Source organism: Ammospiza caudacuta, chromosome 1 (genome assembly GCF_027887145.1).
Source record: "Ammospiza caudacuta isolate bAmmCau1 chromosome 1, bAmmCau1.pri, whole genome shotgun sequence".
In the NCBI taxonomy this organism is placed as follows: domain Eukaryota; kingdom Metazoa; phylum Chordata; class Aves; order Passeriformes; family Passerellidae; genus Ammospiza; species Ammospiza caudacuta.
In genome coordinates, this window is record NC_080593.1 from 91,685,294 (window position 1) to 91,708,350 (window position 23,057).

A 23,057-nucleotide genomic window follows, 5' to 3' on the forward strand; every position below is an offset into this window, starting at 1 on the left:
AACAGTTCAGATAACAGGCTGAGATCAAAGCCTCCTAAATCAAATCCAGTGCTTTCCTAAAATACAAACAACAAACAAAACTCCCTGATCTGTTTGCTCTGATTTCTGATTTAAAAAGCCTGAGTATCTCTACTCCCCATTCATTTGCAACTGTTTTATACTCAGAATCAATTGTCAATTAGGAAATGTCCTCATCACTTTAAGATGTACAGGCCCTTAAAAAAACCTCCAAAAATTCCTTACTAGATTAGATGTAATCTAGATATTTGGCAACAGAATATGAAAAGAATATACCCAAAAGATAGCAAATGTATCCTAAAAAAAATCAAAGTTTTATTAAAGATGCTATTCCCTCAAGGCTGCCCCAACTTTTTCCTTTTTCAATCTCACAATTCCTTATTAATTTATTAAATCTTATTCCCAAGAAGCTACTAGGAACTCCTAAGATCGTTTTCTGAAGACTTAAGAAGGTACCTTGAGCATCCTTTAGTTTGAACAAGGTTTGTCCAACAGTATTCTTCATTTTGAAGGCACATGGTCACCTCCTTTTTAGATGACCTTAGCTGATCTAAATTTCTATTGTAGGCTTTATGTGTAATACACTGTCAACAATGAGAATTGCAAGTTTCCCAGGAAGCTGGAATGGGAGCTTGCATCTAGCAGCAGTTCTTGTATCTATATATTTTTTTAAATGAAATACATCATTTTATGCAAAAATTATAGCTTAATAAGATTTGCATATGCATATAGTTACATTTTAAAAGGAAATGGGACTAGCATTTTTCTCTTTCGGTTTTCCCTACTTTTATTTGCCTTTTACTCCATCCCTGAAACCTTAAGGAGCTGAAACCAAATAATGTGCAACTTTTTTTTCCTCATGTATGATATACACATATCCATATTGTGTATGCTATGTGTTTTATGTGCATTTCTGTCTACCCATCTGTATATACCCATATACCTCTACCTGTATATATGATGTATATTTATCCATTCCAAAACCTCACAGCTACCTTTCATATGGCCACATCTTAGGGGCATGGAGGGGGCTGAAAACCTCACACATTGTGCAGCTGCTCTAACATCTAAACAGGAGAATCTAGGTGGAGAATGTAAACCAAAAATATTCTTAAACACCTAGAGTAAAACTGCTCTGCCCCTCTTTCGGGAACAAGGTTAGTGTATGAAAATATGAGATTTATAGGGATTTTCTTTGTGTAGCTTCATTTCACTAGTGAATGTGTGGAGGAAGGGTATCAAGCAACAAGATTAAGCTGGGTGGGGTGGAGGGTAAGTAAAGGAAGTAATTTCTGTCTGCCCATGTAGCAGGGTACAGCAAGCCTCTATTAGTATCTCATTAGTCATGACTAATCAGCACCCAGAAATGAGTGCTGATTTGTGTTTGTTTTGTTGTGGCTTTGGTTTATTTTTCTATTTCCAGTGGCTGAAATCTCATAGATGAGAGCAACTGTATGATCTCCACCACAGACAAAAGCCTGTCAGCCCCCAGTGTTTTAATCAAAGCAGTAGGGACCTTTAGCAATGAGTCCCATTTTGCTACATTTTCTACCCTAACTGCTGAGTTTCTCCTGGGGGAAAGAGCAGCTCTGTTGCTTCCCAGAACTGTCTATCACAGAGGAAGTGCTAAAGCACGACAGTCTCTGTGATTTAGAGATGTAGAGTTGTATCTGATCATTTCTCTGGGCTTTTCTTCTTCTTCTGACAAAGAGACTTTTTGTGCCCTTCTAAATGCTTCAATATTTGTTTTCTTTTGAGACAGTGGACAGCAAGGATATTGAAAGTGTCAGAACTGTTCAGTCTAGAAAAAGGAAACCAAGGTGAGATGTGATAGGTGTTCAGCTATATTGAAGTATAGAGATGAAACGAATAAACTGTTCTTCTTGTGCTTCATAGATAAGACACGCAGCAATGAAAATACTTTATGGCAAGGCAGGTTTAGGTTAGGTACCAGGAAAACACTCAGTATTACTAAAGCACTGGAATATATCTCTGAAGGTTCTCATTATTGGTATGCAAACACCTGCAGGGAGTAACACAGATATAATTTCCTCTGCTTTCATATAAAGGTGTGAACACTCAGAGCCTCCCCAGTCCTGCTTTCATAAATTTATGGCAATGAATACTGTGCCTTGTGAAGGCTGACTTAGAACAGAGGCAAGACTGAGTTAAAAAATAAAGTAGGTATTTATTAAAAGGCCTGAATGGATGCACCTTGGGTTTTGGGATACACCTAGAGTCTGGCCAGGGCTACACCCAAGATGAACCCAAAATGGCCACAAAATGGAGGACCAGTCACAGGGTCTCACACTTTTATAAGTTCTGGTCCATTTGCACATTGGAGTCAATTGCCCAATTACAGCTTCAGGTTACGGAGTCCCATCCTTCTTGTTTTTCTCTCTTCATTCTGCCATTGTTTATGCTCTTGGGCTTGAGGTTTGGATCATTTGTCCTTAGTTCCTAGCTAGAGAAGGAACTGTTTTGTCTACCTACTCTGTGAGGAGAGCTTACTATCCCCTAATATGAAGATCAGAACTACACACTAAAGCAGTACAGAATCTGAAAAATAAAAAAATCTAAAACCTGAGGCATCAATAGGAAACTTCCCTCAAATTCATACACAGCATATTACATTCTGTAGTTGATGCATTATGTTCTATATTCTGGATTTATATTCTATATTCCATTCTACAGTTTTGATTTTATTGTGAAAAAAAGGATCTACTTCCTATGCTAACTTAAAAGTGATACTTAGTTGGATAAGTCACTTGGTACCTTGGCATAATAGTCTTATTATTTAACTTCCTGCTTACATACAACAGAAATTTTAATTCTAAAGTATTAGGCTTATACAAATATGAATACTTTTACAAACCTGGCAAACAAATTTGAAGTTCATAGTTTTGATGCAGTTGTCCTTGCTGCTCTAATTAAGTCATTCTGCAGTAATTTGTGATATGTTTTATTCTATGCCATGACCATGGATTTTTTTTCTTGTTTTCCTGGAAGAGTGTACAGTGGCACATACTTAAAGATCAGAAGGTATAAGACATACTTAAAGATCAGAAGGTATAAGACAGATAGATACAACTTGCCTGGCATACCTTCCAAGATGGAAAAATTGCTTAAGTGGTAATTTTTTAGAGTGGGGTTCTCTGTGTAGACTGTAAGGCTTTGCAGTTGAGGTGGCCCTGCCCCTTAGCAGTGTGCTGAGCCTTTTGGAAACCATTTATACATTTGGCCTTCTGTGGCAAGAGATTACACTGCATCATTTCATGTGGTACAAAAAATCTTCCTTCACCTAGTTGTCTGCTAATTTGACTGGCAACTCTACCATGGCCATGTCTTGTGCTTATCAGAGCTAGGAAATTACTTACTCATTATCTTCACAGCTTTCAGGATTATAACATTCTTACACCTCAATTTAGCCACCTGAACCCTACTTTTTCTATTTTGTTTCTCATGTTATGGGAATTTTGGTACTTCTGTCTGCTCTTTACCTTCTCTAGTTTCCTTATGTCTGTTTTGAAACTGGATGACTGGAGCTGTGTAAAGTAGTCAAGACACGTTTTTAGAATGCATTTGCTTGGTGCTGTGTTTATGTCTTTGGTTTCACTTTCTTTCCTAAAATTTAGATTTGTCTTTTTAACTGCTGCTGAATGTTTAGACTGAAGTTCTAGAGATTGATATCTATCCCCTTTTCTAGAGCAGCAATACATGTTTTAGAGCCTGGAAGAATGCAGGTATAAATGAAATAAAATTTTCATTTTGCCACTTAACATTTATTGACACTTTACATTTATTTATTTATTACTCAATATTGTAAGAGCCTACTGCTCTGAGTAATTATGTAGCACAAGAAGAATGGTACAGAAATCCAAATGTTGCAGTCCTTGTCTAGTGGACTGGACCCTAAGAAGTCAAACCTACCTAGATACATTCAAGCACCTGGTTGTGAGACTTCATTCATATTTCAGTCAACTCTGCCCTATGAACAGAAGAAAAATGGTTTAGACCTACCTCTTTATCCATTTCCATGTTCAATGGCACGGCTTGAATTTAGGAATTCATAAAAACATGGCTTTGATCTAGGAATATAACAAGAGTTTATTTTTTAGGGATAAATATTTAATATTTTATGGATTTATTTGTGTTGCTTAAGTATTATTACCCTTGCAATGGAAAAATAAGATGATCACCTATTATGAAGCTATTAACGTTTACATAGCTGTAGTATATTAATGTAAAAAATGGAAGACTGCATGGAATACTCGTTCCATGTGTCTTTGCAATTAGTTTGACTACAGTAAAGACAGTGATTTTCAGACTTATGCCAGACTGTTAATATTTTATTTATATTATGGATATGTAAATATTTTAACTACAGAGTAGAAATAACAAAAAGATCATAGTTGAAGTGGAAGAGATAATGTTTCACCTTATTTGCATTTTACCATTTCCTGACACCTGACTTTGTCTTGGCTGCTTTGATATTCCTTCAATAAAGGTAGTGGTTTTTGTTTCTGTGACCATGGATTTACAAACACATATAACACATTTAAAGTAACATTTTATAGCTGAGCAGACACAAACATCACTATTGGTTTTCTATGTAACTCTTTTTAGAGTTCAAGAGGACATAGACATGAACACAATAGATATCAGTAAAACAGAAAAGAGAAAAAATCTGTACATGTTGATGACAAAGTACTTACTCCTGGGTAATACAGGGAAATGTGAATCACACTTAATGGGGAGTTGGGAAGGTGGTTTAAACAGGTTGTAGGAAAAGTGAACTGGTAAAAACTGGAGTGTGATACATCTATTCCGAGGGTGTCAATTCAGACAGCAATTTCAAAGGAAAAAAATAGGAAGAAAAAGTTCCACCAGTGGTTCCAAAATTTCCAGCAGCCAAAGGCCAGGTTTGTGTGCCATGTTGAGATAGTGCATTCACACTGTATACCATGAAAGAACCTTAATGGCACCCAGTAGTTCCCTGGGGCATTCTAAAAACAAAGTACAAGGGGCAAATAACTTCATGAAGACTAAGCCATATTCACACTTTTATGCTAAATCTTTCTAAGGAAGTGTTGAGGCATATCCCATAAGCAATCCAGCTATTAGCTAAGCTGTACTTGCTCCAGTGACAGCAGTAGTAAAGAGGAAAGAAAGACAGCACCTCAGATTAAAGAAACATTATTGGGACTCACTCTGCTTTGCTTGTTTCCTTTAAAGTTGCAAAAGTGAGTATGTTAAGTCTAGTTTCTGTCTGAGGGAGTTAGGGGATAGAGGTTGCTTGGGAAGCAGCGATATGCATTGGTACCCAATGTGTTGCTGATTTACCAGCTGAGATTGGAAGACAAGGAAGGCATGGGTTATTATTTTCTGGTATTTTTATTTTCATTTCATGTAGTTATCAAAAAGAACCAAAGTACGGACTTCTCAATTTCACAACTTTGAATGTTTCAAAGGTGTGTTTTTTCCCTTTTCCCTGGAAAGCAAACTGAATTCCTCAAACATCTGTCAAATGTTCATGTTAAATTGTTCGTTTTTATACTCAAGAATGTGTGTTTTGAATGTAGGTTCAAGATACTGTTCAGCCTTTCTGAGGGCTTTAGTTTCAGTCGTATTTGATTAGTCTGTAAACATAGTAAGAGGCATTTTAACAATCTTTCTGACAATATTTTATTTCAGATGTGTTTATCAGTTTGAATAAATATCAGCTGACCTTGAGCATGATATTGATTCCATAACTGAGTATATTCAGCAGATATTAAAATAACTAGTGTTCATCCACACAATATCTGCAGCCAAAATAGTGTTACTTTATAATTGAATAAAGATTTAAGCCTACAATAAGTACAGATTATTTATTGATGTGTAAATACACATGAATAACTTTTCCATATACTATTTTGAATTTGAAAAATATTCCCTTGTTCCAAGATTGACTTGAAAGCTAAATATCATGTATTTACATAGTACCCATTAAACAACTCTTTTTTAGCTCTTGCAAAGTACTTATTCTGAATCTCTTCACCTTTAAAGGATGTCACAAATTTTTCTTAGCTAACAATTTTAATGTCTACATACTGCTTTGAGATGCAGATAAAGGTATAAATACAGAATTATACATGTCCTAATTTGTTAAGTCTTAGGTGAGCAAAGAAACATTTTAAGTTGGTGAAAGTTTTGCTACTTGTTTCTATTGCCTTTTGCAGCTAGTAGCCTTATTCAGCATACACAAGAGCAAACTCAGATTACTGAATCATTCAGACAGAGCTTACACAGATGGATAATTCTAGCATGTTGTCTGGGTCTGCCTTCAGGAAATTGCTTTGTCCCATGTGTTGTGGGGTCTCAAAGCCGCAGTGGAATGGCTGGGTGTGGAGCAGATAATGATTATCATAGAATAGGGAAGAAAATTATGAAGAGTTACATGGCATTCGAAAACGAGTTTTCTCTAATCTTTCTTAACCTTCGCTCTTTCTTTAAGTAGTGTCCTCAGAGGAGTGTTCCTCAATTCAGAAGCAAAAAAGGATACTGCAGTATAATGGTTCTCATTTTTCAGTAAAATCTGGGTTTTTACAATTCATTTGGAGTTTGATCCTATGATATTTAATCTCAACATTATATGACATCATTAAAGACATCTTATATTGTTTTTGCCTATGGTTAGAAATTATGTCTGCTTAATCAATTCCATTATGCATTCAACCATCCATGACACATCAAAGGCTAATAAGATTTTTTTAAAACTTTGCTTGCTTAAAATGATTTCCCTCCAGATCAAGATGCAGAGCACAAAATATTAATCAGTTTAAATAAATATCAAGACTACCCAAATAATATGAATAATTGGCACAGTGCAGTGCCTACTGCCCAGTTCCCAACAGCTGGTCACACTGGCACATGGCACCATCTCAACAGTCTTTGAGATAATGACTTTGGCATCTGCCGATGAGCGTTTGCTACTGCCCACAGAATTTACAACTCACAAGTGGGAAACAGAGGCTCCAACAGAACTTTTTTATGCAAGGTCTTTGAAATTTATTAATGTAATGCAAACACAAGCCTTCCAACCCATTAAATTGTTGATGTTATGCGAATCCACTCTGGAATTGCAGATCCTCATTAACATTATTTGCATGTTAATCTGCATCTTTTTAATTAGTGATATTATTTATGCACATAATTTTCGCCTACTGGTGCCAAGGCTGAAGCGCATTAATTAATCTACTGAGATGCCAAACTGTTTATTTTCTCCCGTACTTTTATTTGTTTACATGGTGTTTTGGATTCAGGGAAAATAAAAAAGAGCCTCAAGAATAAAAGCAGAAAGACAAGATTAACTAAAAGCTCTTTTTGTTTTCATAATTTAAATTGTAATATTAGCCAAATGTTGTGTTTCTTCCCTCAGAGATCGGTTATTCAGTTACATTACCTTGATGTATTATTAAAATTTATAATGGACTCTGGAGGCTTCTTTTAGTTCTCTCCTTCATTTACAGAATATACTCAATGTTATTTTAATCTTCCTACAACGCTTCCATGCATAGGCAATGATCAGTTCTCCCTTGCGAATCTCCAGTGCTGCTCCACTTTGCACAACTGATAAACATTTAAATAAGCCTTTTCAAAAAAGAATAGCATACTAAAATTATTAACCCATTAATGGAGTTAGGAATTGCCTGACAATTTGTCTTTCCTCTAACTAGGTCAATCGTAACATTTATCTGATCAACAGCAGTGAACTAGTCTTATCTCTGAATACTGCATGCCGTACATAGACAAGCTTAGAAAACATTGACTTCAGCCTTACCTTTACATTTCTTACATGGTTATCTATTATATTTCTTTCTTTCTTTCTTTCTTTCTTTCTTTCTTTCTTTCTTTCTTTCTTTCTTTCTTTCTTTCTTTCTTTCTTTTCCTTCCTTCCTTCCTTCCTTCCTTCCTTCCTTCCTTCCTTCCTTCCTTCCTTCCTTCCTTCCTTCCTTCCTTCCTTCCTTCCTTCCTTCCTTCCTTCCTTCCTTCCTTCCTTCCTTCCTTCCTTCCTTCCTTCCTTCCTTCCTTCCTTCCTTCCTTCCTTCCTTCCTTCCTTCCTTCCTTCCTTCCTTCCTTCCTTCCTTCCTTCCTTCCTTCCTTCCTTCCTTCCTTCCTTCCTTCCTTCCTTCCTTCCTTCCTTCCTTCCTTCCTTCCTTCCTTCCTTCCTTCCTTCCTTCCTTCCTTCCTTCCTTCCTTCCTTCCTTCCTTCCTTCCTTCCTTCCTTCCTTCCTTCCTTCCTTCCTTCCTTCCTTCCTTCCTTCCTTCCTTCCTTCCTTCCTTCCTTCCTTCCTTCCTTCCTTCCTTCCTTCCTTCCTTCCTTCCTTCCTTCCTTCCTTCCTTCCTTCCTTCCTTCCTTCCTTCCTTCCTTCCTTCCTTCCTTCCTTCCCTTTCTTTCTCTCTCTCTCGCTTTCTCTCTTTTCTTTTCTTTCTTTTCTTTCTTTTCTTTCTTTTCTTTCTTTTCTTTCTTTTCTTTCTTTTCTTTCTTTTCTCTCTCACAAACATCCAAAGATGCACTTCCAAAAACAGTTTTCCCTACTGGAAAGCAGCATTACAACATTATCTCTTTCACTCTCCCCTCTCAGGGGAAAATGTGAGTTCCAGTTGCATGTAGGAAGGTAGAAGTATTCCCTCCTCACCTGTAAAAAGTTCTTGTTTGTAACCCCAGAAGAGCAGTGTGGCATTCAAATTTTAAAACTGTGCTGTGTAAATGCACAGAAAAACTTTTACTGGGTCATGGCTGAAATCTTTCCCAGGATGGACTTCAAACCAGTATGATACTGGAAGAAAATGTCAGATTTAAAGGCTTGGAAGGGTTATTCATGCAACAGGTTGAAAATGAAAGATGTTAGCTGTTAGAATCTCCGTGTAGGCTTCAAATGTGGAAATAAATCCTTAGAGATGGTGATTAGCAGAGGAAGACAAAAGAAGCACTCAGATATGGAGAAGGTTTTAATGCATGAATGCTGCATGTAACTTCATGTATGCATGCAACATTTCTCTGACTAAAATGTATCTTCTGCATATTTTTTTCTGTCTTTTTTGTTTTCAACTGATTTTTTCTTTTTTGTGATGGTTCACCCACATTCCTCTTCTAGGAAGGCAGACCTGGATGGCACCATGTGACTGGCTGAATATGGTTTGTTAGTTGAACTCCCATCATAATTCAAACATCCTCAACCTTTCCCCCATGCCATGGCTGTGAAGAGTAAATTAGTTCAATACACAACTGGGTATGCTGACTCTACTTGCTCATGGGTGTCACAGAGCAGTTTTGAAATTTTACAATCTCAGTAGGGTACAAAACACCTAAGGTAGAATCAGAACAGCCAAAATTTATTAAGACTCGATTTTCTCAACATGTCTGCTAATACTTTAGACTAATGCTACATAACTTTTGATAACAAACAATATTGAGTTCCTTAGACTAAAAGGTGGGGAGAAGACTTGTATGTAATTGCAGAAATCAATAAATTAGGCCAGCAAAAATATTTCTGCACCTTTGTATTTAATCTGTGGCATATTTTGAAACTACAATTTAAATGTGTGCTTGTATTAAGTACTGCATGGTTCTCTATATTTGCCTCGGCAGAAAAAACGGATATGATTTTATATTTTATTCTTGAGAAAGGCAAGATGACCTTGAAATTTAAATCCCTCATAATTCACTGAAAAAAATGGGGCAAAATTAAGACTGCATAGGCAACTTTTTCTTTTCCCAGTATCAGTTAAATATTTATGTTTCCTCAACATATTTTTCTTAAAGAAATCTCAATATATTTATTAACATATCTTTGTATGGATATGCATGCATATTGCACAGAGCCGAAGACAAGATGGTGAAAGAGGGGATAAAGAAATACACAACTTGCAGAGGGAGCATTGTTTATGATGTCTTCTCAAGCAAGATGTGATGAACTGCAAGTGAAATGTGCAACATATCCCACTAACATAACAAGAAAACATTTACTTTTGTTTATTGTTTTTGGCATAAGTTACAGAAGCCTGTTTTATTAATATTTTAGGTCTGCTGTAATACTTTAATGTCATACAGTTTGCGTTTTGGTGCATGTTTTTAATTTTCAAATTCATGTTTCTAAAAAAAATCAACTGCAAAAATCAAAATCATTTACAAACACTCTTTAAGGAAACTAAATAGCAACCCTGTGAAAATAAAAAAGAGTGTTATCACTAATTAATTAATTATACAACAGAGATACTTGTACTCAATCCTTACAAATCTAAACTTGCCCAGGTCACACAAGAAGCCTGTGTAGAGCTGAAAATAGAATTCACATCTCTAGACTTGGACTTTTGACCCTTAATGACATTTATGTCTGTTTGGCATTAGGTATGGTCATAAAGTGATCAAATTCATTGGCTATTTAACATTATTCAAATGAGAAAAATTAACTGGATTGTAGTCTTTTTCAAATAAAAGGAACATAATATGAAACTTGTCATTATTCATTATTGGTTAAAGAACTATAAATACTTAATAGAGCTTATTATTCACCATGTATTCATTTGAGGCCAAATTTTCAGCCCATGGGATTTGCCTATTTGCCTGCACATCAGGATTGGCACAAAGAAGTGGGGTGATTGTGTATTGTAAACTGGTTACTGGACATACAGTAATCTGACCCACACATATTCAGGAACATCATTTTGCATTTTCTACAGTAGAATATTAGTGAAATACACGTATATTCAGATAACTTACTAGATGTCTATTGGAAATAAAATACAGCACAGAGGAAAAAGTCTAGTAGGTTCCTGGAGTGTCCAGAAGATAGCTTCCTCACAGAGCTGGTGAGAGGGTCAGCTAGGGAAAGAGCCCAGCTGGACCTGTTTGTGAGGCAGAGAAGGACATGTGGGGGACAAGATAGTTGGAGCCTGTCTTGGGCACAGTGATTATGAAATGATAGAGGTTTTGATTCTTGCAAAAATAAGGAGGGGTGCAAGCAAAACTGCCACCTTGGGCTTCCAGACTAAACATTGGTCTATTTGGAACACTGGTTTGGAGAATCTCTTGGGAAGCAGTCCTGAAGAGCAAGAGTCCTGGAAGGTTGTGTGTTCCTATAAAAGGAACTCCTAAAGGTGCAGGAGTAAGCTGTGCCCACGTGCTGAAAGATGAGCCATGGGGAAAGAACAGCCTGGCTGAACAGAGAGCTATGACTAGAACTGAGGGAGGAAACAAAAGTGTTTATCACATTTGGGAGAAGGGGCAGGTAGCTCTGGAGGATTACAGGGATGTTTTGATGTTACAGAGGTAGAAAATTAGAAGGGCCAAATCCCACCTAGAGCTTATCCTGCACACTGCTGTTAAAGACAGAAAAGATATTTTGATGAATAAATCAGCATGAAAAGAAACGCTAAGGGGAATCTCCCTCCTTATTGGATGTGTTGAGCCAGGGAAGGGTGGGTTAGATTGCATATTAGGAAAAATTTCTTCACCAAAGGTGTTGTCAAGCACAGGAACAGGTTATCCAAGGAAATGGTTGAGTCACCATCCCTGGAGGTATTTAAAAGATGTATAAGAGTTGGCACCAAAGGGCATGGTTTAGTGGTGGACTTAATGGTTAGACTGATGATCCAAAAGATAAATGATTCTATGAAAAATTCTGAAATTTTACTCCACCTTTTCTTGGTGATACAATGGAAATGAAACTTTTAGAATGAATATAAATAAGATATTTATTGAAATCACCTATAAGCGCAGAAGGATAGGTGTAGATTCTGAATAAACTTCTTGTCATCTCATCTGTAAGTGCATTCTATGATTATTAAGTGTTGCCTATGTAATGAGACAAACCAAAATTTTAACAATATCATTAATATTATTTTAACAACAATTTTACTTTTCAAAATATTAGATAGTCCACATTTTTTAATTGCAACACTTTTTGTTGTAATAAACTCCTCCTCTAACAAACAACTGCATTATTTGTCATCACCTATGTGAGCATTTTATATTTTATGTATGGACCTAAGCCTTTATTTTCTCTTGTAGATGTGAGTCACACATATTTTATATTTTATATTTTATATTTTATATTTTATATTTTATATTTTATATTTTATATTTTATATTTTATATTTTATATTTTATATTTTATATTTTATATTTTTTTATATTTTATATTATTTTATATTATTTTATATTTTATATTATTTTATATTTTATGTTTATTTTATCCATTTTCTTTTCAACTGGTTGAACCTGTAGATTATCTTCAGATATTCATAGTTACAACTGTGTAACTTAATTTTCTTAACATTTCTACCAATATGTAGAATATTTTGTGTCCAGGCTTTGCTGGTATAGTGGTATAGTGTGAGAGCACAACATGCTAAATCTGATTTCTTTTTCTTGCCATAACACAGAAGAACAAAAGAACTTTTATTTTAATTCAGTTGAGAAAATGTAAATGTATGATATATTATCATAAAATACATTTGTTTAAAAGAGATAATGAATGAGCTCTTTTTGAAGAAAATGCATCCAAAACTTAGTAAAAAATAAAAATAAACTGGAATATACCTTGAACTGACTTTTTTTCTCACAATAATTATTTTGGTTTTCCTGGAAAATACACTAGAGTTTATGTGTTTTGTTAGTATTTAATTCAATTGTTAAAACAGTAAGTACTTTCAATAAGACATGCAGCTTTAATGATACCAGGAGACTTTAGCAGAAAAGGGTTAAGCCTTCTCTTTCTGATTTACCCACATATCAAAGAAAAAAGCAGGTATTTGCCTTTGAAGTAACCCAGTGATAAAGATCCTGATAGTTTAGTTCAAGTAGCCTTTCCCTGAAAATTTGTGCAAATTAACTCTTAAATTTAAATTTTATACTTTGTTTTTCTGCTAGGATCCCCCATTCTTAATTCTGTCCCTGCTGGCAATCTGCTTTCTCCACTGGCTATCCCATCTCCTCTTAGGAACAGATTCATACCTCAGCTCTACCAGATGCTGGATAAAGCAGCAATGATGTATGACTATCATTCCTTTTCTTTTTAAACTCATTCTTACTCATTAGGGCACATAAAGAATTCAGGCCTGAGAGCTTTAAAGAAAGAGGGTAAAATATGCTTTCTCATCTTTCTCAACCTCATCACCTTTAATCTATTGAACTTGTTTATTCTCATCCAATGTGCAATGTTAAGTGCATTTAGGAAAGCATTTCGTGCACAGTTATTTTGTGAGAAATGTCATAGACATCACTTTCTATTGCTTAAAACTGCAAAGATGTTTATTAGAGGTTTTGGGTGTATTCTGTATCAAGCTCTCATATTTTACTGAGTCATTCTTGTTAAATTTCTTCCAATTATGTAAGTAAGGAAAGGAAGGCTATGCATTGACATTTGCACTCTGTGTGTTGGTTTACAACCTCTTTAATTATAACCAGTCTCTAAAGCACTTTCACATGCCCTTAAATACAGCTGATCCTTTTTATATAATTTCATTTGGCTGTTAGAGTTTGGAGAATATCCAGTAAAGCACTTCAGCAAATTCAATAAAGTACATACTATAATTAATATAAAATCCAATAATGATGGTAAACTGGTCTTCCTAGAGAACAGCCAGTAAGACATCATAATTTGGCTATTGGCATAAATATTTTTAGAGAATTTTTTAACAACTATGGCTTAGAATTCACCCTGACTGAAAATATGAGGTTTAAATACTGGGTTATGTATGCAAATAGTATCAAGGATACTATACCTTAAGCGTATGAGTAAGCATATTGCAAATTTATACTACTGCTTGTCCTCTGCTAGAGCTGAAGAGGATGAATTAACATGTAGTTTCACTTCAAGGTTTAGCTTTACATTTACTTCAATAGCAAAAATGCCAGAGAGATGCACTGAGCTGCATTGTTATTCAAATATTTGTTCCAGTATTTATATTCATATGTGACTATGCACAGAGGAAAAAGAAATGGTATCTTTCATCAACAGCCATTAAGTAAAATCAAGCAGTTAAGGCAATTTCACTTTCTGACATATATACTCACTTAAAATATCTATTCTATATGTCAAACCAGATATTGTAAAAGTGGATTTTAATGGGAATAATGTATCTGACTTTATTTTAAGTGTACCTATCATTCTATATTTGACAGGCAGCATCACAAGGCTTCCTAACATGCAATAATTTTGGCATTCTTCTCTGTAATGACCTGTCCACCCAGAAGTATCTCTAAACTAGAAGAATGAATCTCAGTCTGAAGAGAAAAATAAACTCCTCAAAATCAGCTTTTCAAGATGCTTCCAATGTTATTATTCCATTAATAATGCATTTTTAGTTGTCAAAACTGATCAACATCATAGTTTTTTCCTAGATACTGTTTATTATAAATCCCTTCGTAACAATACATTATTTTGAGGTGAATAAGAAACAAAACCATTCACTGTCAAAGGGAATTAACAGTCAGGAAGCTATAGCCTTTCAGATGGGGAAATAAGAAAATTAGCATACAGAGATCTGTTTTAAAATATCAGTATGTATTTGTTGGCATAAAAAATCAACAATGTGTAGCCAGGCAGAGAGATTAAAGTTACCTGAAGCATTTCCTAATTGTTCTTGTTGGCTAATTAGAAAGTAATATTTGAGCAATAACAACTTTTTTCTACAGTCTCTGTCAGGGTTTGTATCACACAGGATTATTATATCAAGAGCCCTCTCAGGAAATCAGAATTGTTTAAATCAAACTTTGCTATTATAACAACATTTTAATCTCATCCTCAGAGCTTTTAAAATATTATTGTTTACCAGTTACAACAAGAATCCAGCCTCCACATGATGTTTAAGTATGTTGAATAAGGGGAGACATTCCATCAGAGAGATCCCCATTGCTAGAACAGATGGGCATTGTCTCAGTACTGTTAAACAGGGCGATGTGGAACATTTCATTTCACACATAAAGCAGACCCAGTAAAATTAGCTCTTTTCAGTGCTTTTGACACTTTGGTGGAGACAGTCTCCTCTCACCTGGGGAGATGAGTATAAGACATCTGAATCAGTTTTGGCTTGGGGAATTCGGTATGTAAAAACTGACATTTTATTTTTTTTTTTGGCTTCCCACCCAATGCCCCAGATCCCTAGAAAAACCTGTTAAATGCTAGTGAGAAAAAAATGATGACGTTACACCCTCTTGTGTCTCACATTTTAAAAAAATCACTATTTCCATACTATTATATATTTATTATTTCAATTAGAGAAATTATGGTTAACTACTGCTCCTCAGTAATGACAGCATTTACCATTTAAATCCTAGATTTCAAAATATCTTCAGGAGGTTGGTCAAATGTAATTACTAAAGATGGGACTCTGAGTTACAAGGAGACTGTTACACATAATGCAACAGGCACAAGTCATCACCAAAACCAAATTCCAGACATTATAATGAGCCAGTCTTGATCCCAAATAATACGAGCTGAGGTACTTTGAGAGAAAATAGCTCAGAAGTCATAAACCAATGTTCTTACTGATATATTATGAACTGGCAGGATACTTGATTGGTAATTACCTTCACAGTTTCAAAACCAGAATTCAGAAAATATCAAAGCATTTTCCTTGGACTCCGAAAAGTGGAATTGGCAAATCACTATCCATAGTTATGGTAAAACAATTTCAAGCATTATGTTCTCATGACCATACCGATGAATGACTTCCACTTTTTTTGCATGTCTCAAACCAAATTTGTACTAACTGGAAAAAAACCCTAAAAACAAAAAACCAAAACCCAAAAAAAACCCCAAAACAAAAAAAAAGCAAAAAAAAAACCCCAAAAAACCCAAACCAAAAAACAATGAAAAACCTCCAAAAACCAAAAAGCACCAAAACCAAAAAGGATCAAAACAACCCAAACCAAAACCACCACAAAAATCAACAACAACAAACAATAAACAGCAACAAGAACAACAAAAAAACTAACAAAAAACCCTCTAACTTTCATTGTAACCTTTCTTATAAGGAATGCAAATAATCCAAATTATAATTTCCTGCCAGTTATGTCTGGTTAATTGAACCTTTTTAAACTACCAATAAAGAAGATACAAAACCAAGATTTGTTTAGCCAATCCTTTAAGTAACTCAAACCCCCCTCCCCCCCATTTGATATAATCAGGTTATTTGCTACAGTACTTCATACAGTTGCTTAGCCCTCCTTGTTCCATGCTTATTGTCAGAATTAGGAAGAAAGACCTGACCTGTTCCACCTGTATCCAAATGGGGATGTGTTTACTTAATTCAGATGGGCAAATTTATCCCCATATCCAACTAAATTGCTTCCTTTTGTAGCCAGATACAGAAGAGACAACTGCTGAGTGAATATTTCATCTCTGTCAGCAAGTTAGTTTCAGAGCTGATCCTAAAGCTTCATTCAAATATTGTGGTGTCATAATTCATGCCATTACCACTACACTCCATTTCAGTTTCTCACCAAACTCCAAACTGGAGTGCTGCAACTAGAGCCCAAATAAGTAGAAAGAAACTCCTTCACTAAAAAGAACTCTGCAACATCCCTAAAGAAAAATGTTTCAGTATTGTCAGCTATCATCCCAGATTCATGTCAGGATGATTAAAATGTTCACTTCCCCATTGAATTACTTTTACTTGGGTGTCCTTTACCACAGATAGAGTCTCTGCAAGCAGGATTGCATGTAGCTTATGAATGCACAACTTTTCCTTTTTTTTTTTTTCCCTCCATCAATATTGCTACTTCTGTCTGATTTCACTTTTCTTGTCTTCCATAGAATTAGCTAATGTACTCTCGCACAAATCAACAACATCCATCTGCTATAAAGCAGGGTTAAAGTCCTATATTGGTGCTTCTAAAGGCTGAGGCTGGACCCCGGGACAGATCCCTCACAATCCCTGGCCTGCAGGCTACAAGGCTCCTTTGGGGAGGTACTGAACAAGAAGTAGTAGCAGTGAAGCCAAATGTGATTGGTGCATTTTGTGACATCGTTTTCACAAACCACAAACTATATGTCTGTACATTTTGACATGCTCTCTTGATCAAAACAACACAGTAGCAAAGAACTAAAAGCAATGCGTCTTATTATTTAGCTAATAAAATAGACAATCTATATAGTACGTTTATCAGTATGCTCTAATATATTAGATTGATTAAGATAAGTTAGTTGAAAATAATTTGGTAGTTATTGAAACTTCTCTTATGGATGGCAGGAAATACTAGGTTACTTTTCCCCAACATTTAAAAAAAAGTTTACTAAATCTCTTTTCTTAACTAAAAAAATATTTTCCATTCTGCACCCTGGGAAAAGGTAACCATTTTCATCTAAAAATTATTCATTATTTTAAAATTTTTGCCTGTCATTTGACTAAATGTGATATTGCAGGAGAGAAAGTCTTCAAATTTTTAATCCTTTCAAAGTTGTCAAAGAAATATCTGAGAAACTGCTTATGTTACTAACAATGTATTGCCAAACACACAAAACCCCATTTTCCTTCTTGCTATCTCCTTAAAGATATTCAGACCAACTTTGTCAGCTTAAGACTCTTGCACAGTGCATCCTAACCTGAATATTTAACAGTCATCTGTGCAACTTAAACTTTAACAATCATTTTTCCCATATACTTTTCCCAACTCAGAAAAGAGGGTTCAAGTTTGAAAGAGGGCTTTGATTTGTACAAGAACACAGTAGCCTGTTGCACGCCATTCCGATCTGAGGGCTGTCACTTCTTCCAGCCATCAAGAGACTTCTGAAGAACCAGAAACCTGTCAAGTACTATTCTCTGTCAAAAAGCAAAAAGAAAATACGCATTTTGATCTGGAAATTCATCTCAGACCAGGTACATCAGCTTGCTGATGACAATTGCCTCTCCACAAGTCTGTAATGTTTTTCTTGTATGGTTACATGAACCTTGTATCTGTATCAATCAAAGTGTACTTGAGTATATGACAAGATGCTGAACTTAAGAACAAGCCTAAAGTCCCAGCTGGTTTTAAAGTTAAATAGAATGTGAAGGAGGAGGTAAGAGTTTCTGACCAGAAAATAATTGTCCTGTGGTAGAAACTGTGCTACCACAGGAGGCAGAAATAAAGCAAGAAAAAAAATCCAATCAGAACCTATTTTTCACATACTTTACAACTAAGACATTTAGAATAAAACAACCTCCCAAATAATTACAGAAATTATAAGCATGACAAGGTAATGACAACCATTTAAAGTACAAGTATAGGATTACCCCACAGCTAGCACTGGAAGTGAATTATGACAGGACAAAATGAGTTGATGCTTTTAGAATATGACAGCAGCTGGCCTAAGAACATTTGACCAAAGAAGATCTCATCTACTCAGTATAAAGTTTTTGTGACAACTGTTACTATCAGGAAATAAACTGAACCATTTGAAGACAGGATTTAGACATCACAGTGCAAAAGTAACTAGCTAGTCACAGATTTGTCCGTGTCCCAGATTTAGTCAGTTGCACATGACCTCTGAGAGGACTCTGCAGAATTGTTGTCTTCTTCAGCCGGTAAAAGTGTAATTTTCCAGTACACATTAGCAGTATTTATCTTAACCCAACAACTTGCAAACATCTTGCCAAGCAATTAGAATAACTAAGATATGACTGAATTTTTCTCTGATTTCTAATTACATCACAAATTATTGCCTAGTATTTATTGAATGTACCAATGTATTTATTCTAAAATGGCTCTGTTTCAACATGTAATTTTTAATTGCAGAAAATATTTTTGAAAATTTTTCTATATTACTTTTTTTTTTCATGTGGTAGATGATGTATTTTCAGAGCCTTTTCAAAGACATAATTTTAGACTTTTTAAGACTTTTAGACTTATAATTAACAAATAGTTACAAATCAATGTGTACAAGCCACTTATCAACTAGGATATAGAATACAAATATTATTAATAGGAATAGATATTCCATATGCATATTTTTGGTTCAATGGAGAGAAACTTCAGTAGATTTTTAAGTGATAAGAAATAATTGTCTTACATATGTATGTGCAGAAAAATATTGCTATGTAGACATTTAGATTTGATATATGGGAAAAGGGGCTTCATCCAGTCTTGTAAATCTAGAAAAATTGAATTTCCTCAGCAGGGATCTTCCCCAGCTGGTCCTTGACCAGTGCAGCTGGTTAAGCAGGTTTCTCCAGTGGTGTTCATTTATTCTTAGTCTGGATTTTGGCCTCACAGGAAGGCAGACGGCAGCATGACTTCACATCTATTGGTTCATGGGACTGATACTTAAGTACTCTAGTGCCTTTTCCTCAGATCTCTTGATTGCTAAAAAAGAACTACCACATAAGTACTGATAGCATTAAAATTGCATGTAGACCATGTCCTCGTATCAGTCCTGTTGACTTTCTTTATCCAGTGCATTTCTATAGGTGCTGCTGCTGTTTGTTGCCACCCTTCTTCCCTCTTTTGCAGCAATATCTTTTCCTGTTGGCTCAAGCAGAACCCTTGTCCGCTCCCAAAAAAATAAAAAATATGTGGTATAACTCAATAGGTTGCTTTACAAAAATTATTTCAATGTCACTTTTCATGTGAAACTGAAACATATTTCTGAACAGCCAATTTGCTGAATAACTCCTAAAAGTTTTGGTTCAATGGCTCACTGTTGGTATTTTTATCTGTGCCCACTTCTCTTCCAACCTTAATCTCTTTTGACATTATCATTTTCCTCTTTGTTGTTGCAAAATATTTTTTCTTCTATTTCTTTTTGCCACTTCAGTCATACAGCTTTTACAGCATCAAGACAAAAGGCACAATGTAATATAAGAGTGTCTTGGCACTGGTGTTTGCCTAAGATCAGCAACAGAAATCTCACACTCAGAAGCAGCTAGCATGAGGATATCAAGTAACAACAGAGAAAATATGCTGTTTTGGAGGTGGGCTCTGGGTAAATTAAAAATTACTTTACTGTTGTATCACCCCAGCTCCACAGAGCGCAATGCTAATTGTGTCTAGTACTAAAAAGATCTAACAAACGCAGAAATAAGGACAAGTTAAGGGCATAATTTACGGTGAGCTGAAATCCAGAATGGCAATGCTGTAAATGCTGTGGTGGTCTGCTCATGTACATTGGTCTGAGCAAGGTGCTAAATAACACCAAAGCCATGGGTTTGATCCTAGTAGAGGCCACTCATTTATGAGTTGGACTTCAAGATCCTTGTCAGAATATTCTGTGGTTCTGATAACATCTAATATATTCATACTATGTTCATTAAAATATTCATTTTACACAACTTGATCTTTGCCTTCTTTATCAGATATATTGCTCTGCTTTCCATCAGTGGCCACATATTATTTTTCAAATAACATGGATACCTACACCCACACTATTATTACATCTGAGCTTACCATAACTTCTGACTGTTCAGCTGCCAAAAAGATCCATATTTATATTATACAAGGCAAGGATCTCTTTAGACAGCCAGCAAGGGCTGCCCATTCCTACCTACATCTAGGTGAGACACAAGCATCTTTAAAATTAGATGTTTAGATATAAAGTCAAGAGAGTAGCAGGGTGGGGCAATCCTTTCAGTTATGTTACTTCCATTTATTCTTCCTTGTGTCTCCACTCTAATTCCAAATTCAAAACACTCAGTTCTCATTTTCCTTTTTTCCCTGTCAGCTGTAGAGTTCTGCATTTCACAGAGTAGGCCTGCACATGGTGCCTGTGGAGGCCACATAGCCATTAAGTTGTTCAGTAAAATTTCCCTTTTACACTTTCAAGTATTTTACTTACATTTTTCTGATGACAACATGATATCAGGATTGTCTTTTCTTGCCCAAGATTTTGCCATGCTATGTCAGAGGACACCAAAGAGATCCAGTGTACGTTCAAATGAATACTTGCAAATAGAGACTTGCAATGCCCCTTTGAAACAGAGATTCCAGAGACAAAGAATACCCTCAGAAACCCTCCAAGATGCAAACAGAGACAGGCAAACAGGTCTTGACAGTTCCTCCAAGAAAAAGCTTCACAAACTTACCAATATTTCAAGCTATGGGTTAGAGTATTACATAAAATAGAAAATGCCTGATTCTGGTGACCTTCTGCAGCCACCAGCTTTGCTGTACCAATCCATCAGCCTGTCCTCACAAGTAATTTTTAAAAGATAATGTAGTTAAATCTTAAAATAAACAAAAGTTCTAGATGTTTTTTCCATTTCTGGAGATGTACTCATTAATGAAACAACATCTGTATAACTGACAGACCTCGGATTTTCCCAGAACAATAAAACTGTAACCAGGATTCCATAAATCTCAAATGTGAATGATTGCAGGGCATTTCAAGTAGGGAGAACTGGCACATCACTCTTCAGCCATAGCAGTTCCAAAAATGCAGTGTCTTCATTAGAAACACTATGTCATACAGGGATAAGGTAAAATAGACACATTTGTCTGCTGCTCAGTAAAGGTTGCAGGCAGATTAATTCATCTGCTCTCCTCTAAAGCCTTTTCTCTCTCACTGTCTGACTCCAGCAATTGAAGTGACATACTGCTAATGCAAAAAGCTTACCTTAAATGCTCCCTGCCCTTTCCCTACTTGGTACCACAATCATACTGAGCCTGGGGAAATGGTCTGAAGAGAGATCTCCCATAACCACTGGTCTCAAGATCAACTAGAGATTCCAGTCAGCATGGAAAAATAGATAAAAGCTGCCAACCATGGCCATGCAAGGCATAAGAGTCTCAAGCACCCAGCAGAGCTACCTGAATTGTGGGGAGTTTAAGTGAATGACAAAATTGTTCTTTGTCGTGTCAGAAATTCTCAAAGACTGAAGAAATCCCACTGATATCCCTTTGTTCCATCCAGTAAAGTCTCTGATAAGGCAATCAACAGCATGCTTAGAAAAGCTGGCCAGTAGATCATCCTGAAGAGTTTGCCCAGTTGGTGGAGCTTGCATGATTTCTGTCATGAAGAGAATGCCAAAATGGGCTGTAGACAAGTAGGGCTGCTTTAGGGAAGAAGTGTCTGCAATAAAAGCATGACAAGCTCCTTCATGTTTGTTTCCCATTTGGATTCTCAAAGTGATGACCAGGTTCCCCATCAAGGTTTCCTTTACTATGGCCACAGTCAGACACATCAGGGGGTGGCTGAGTGCACAGCATGTTCATCACCACCTGCCAAAGACCTCAGTGCTTGTGTCTGGGATGAATAGGAAAGAAGAGCGGGAAAAAACTTTGGGATGCAGAGTTGAAGACGTAAAGGAGCAATAATGATTACAATCATACTGGAAAATAAAGCTTGTGCTGCTTAACACAAATTATCAGCTTTTGAGGTAATTTTGAGGTAATTTTGCCCTTTTTTTTGCCAATATCTGTGCTAGGAATAATTCCTTAATTTTATATGTCTGTTGTTTTCCAATCTGTGACAGTGCTTCAAGCCTACAATAACAATAGACTTCCATTTAAAATATTTTTATGCAGACTTCTTAGTTTTGAGCCTCACTTCAGGGCAAAACCCCCAAAGATTGAATGAATTCATTGCAGTGAAGTAGTAAGAGATAAGATACTAAACATGGACTGCTCCAGCCCATGTCTAGCCTCTGGTGATAAAGCCTTTGAAAATCAAGTAGACTAAGGAAATTTCCTAACATTAAAGAAATGTTCAAAGAGAATAGGTAGATAGTGTAATCAGACAGACATCTGGGTTTTGATTTCAGGATCTCACTTTCCTTCAGGTATCCTGCCTTTCAGAGCAAAACTGAGAGTTTGAGTGCTTGCATTATCCATCTAACTGTCTGAGGATGTCCATCCTGCATATTTTCATGAGTATGATTTTAATTTCAGATTTGTGCATTTCAAAGTGATTTACTGCTAAGGGAAACCACCCATTTGTGTCATAACATTAATTCCAGAGTCTGATGCCAATGTTTTGTGGATGAGCTGGAGATTCCACAGACAACTCTGATACCTCAAGAGAGAAAAGAAATTTCTCATACACACTCAGGTGGTCCCAGATTTGCAAGATGTTCAG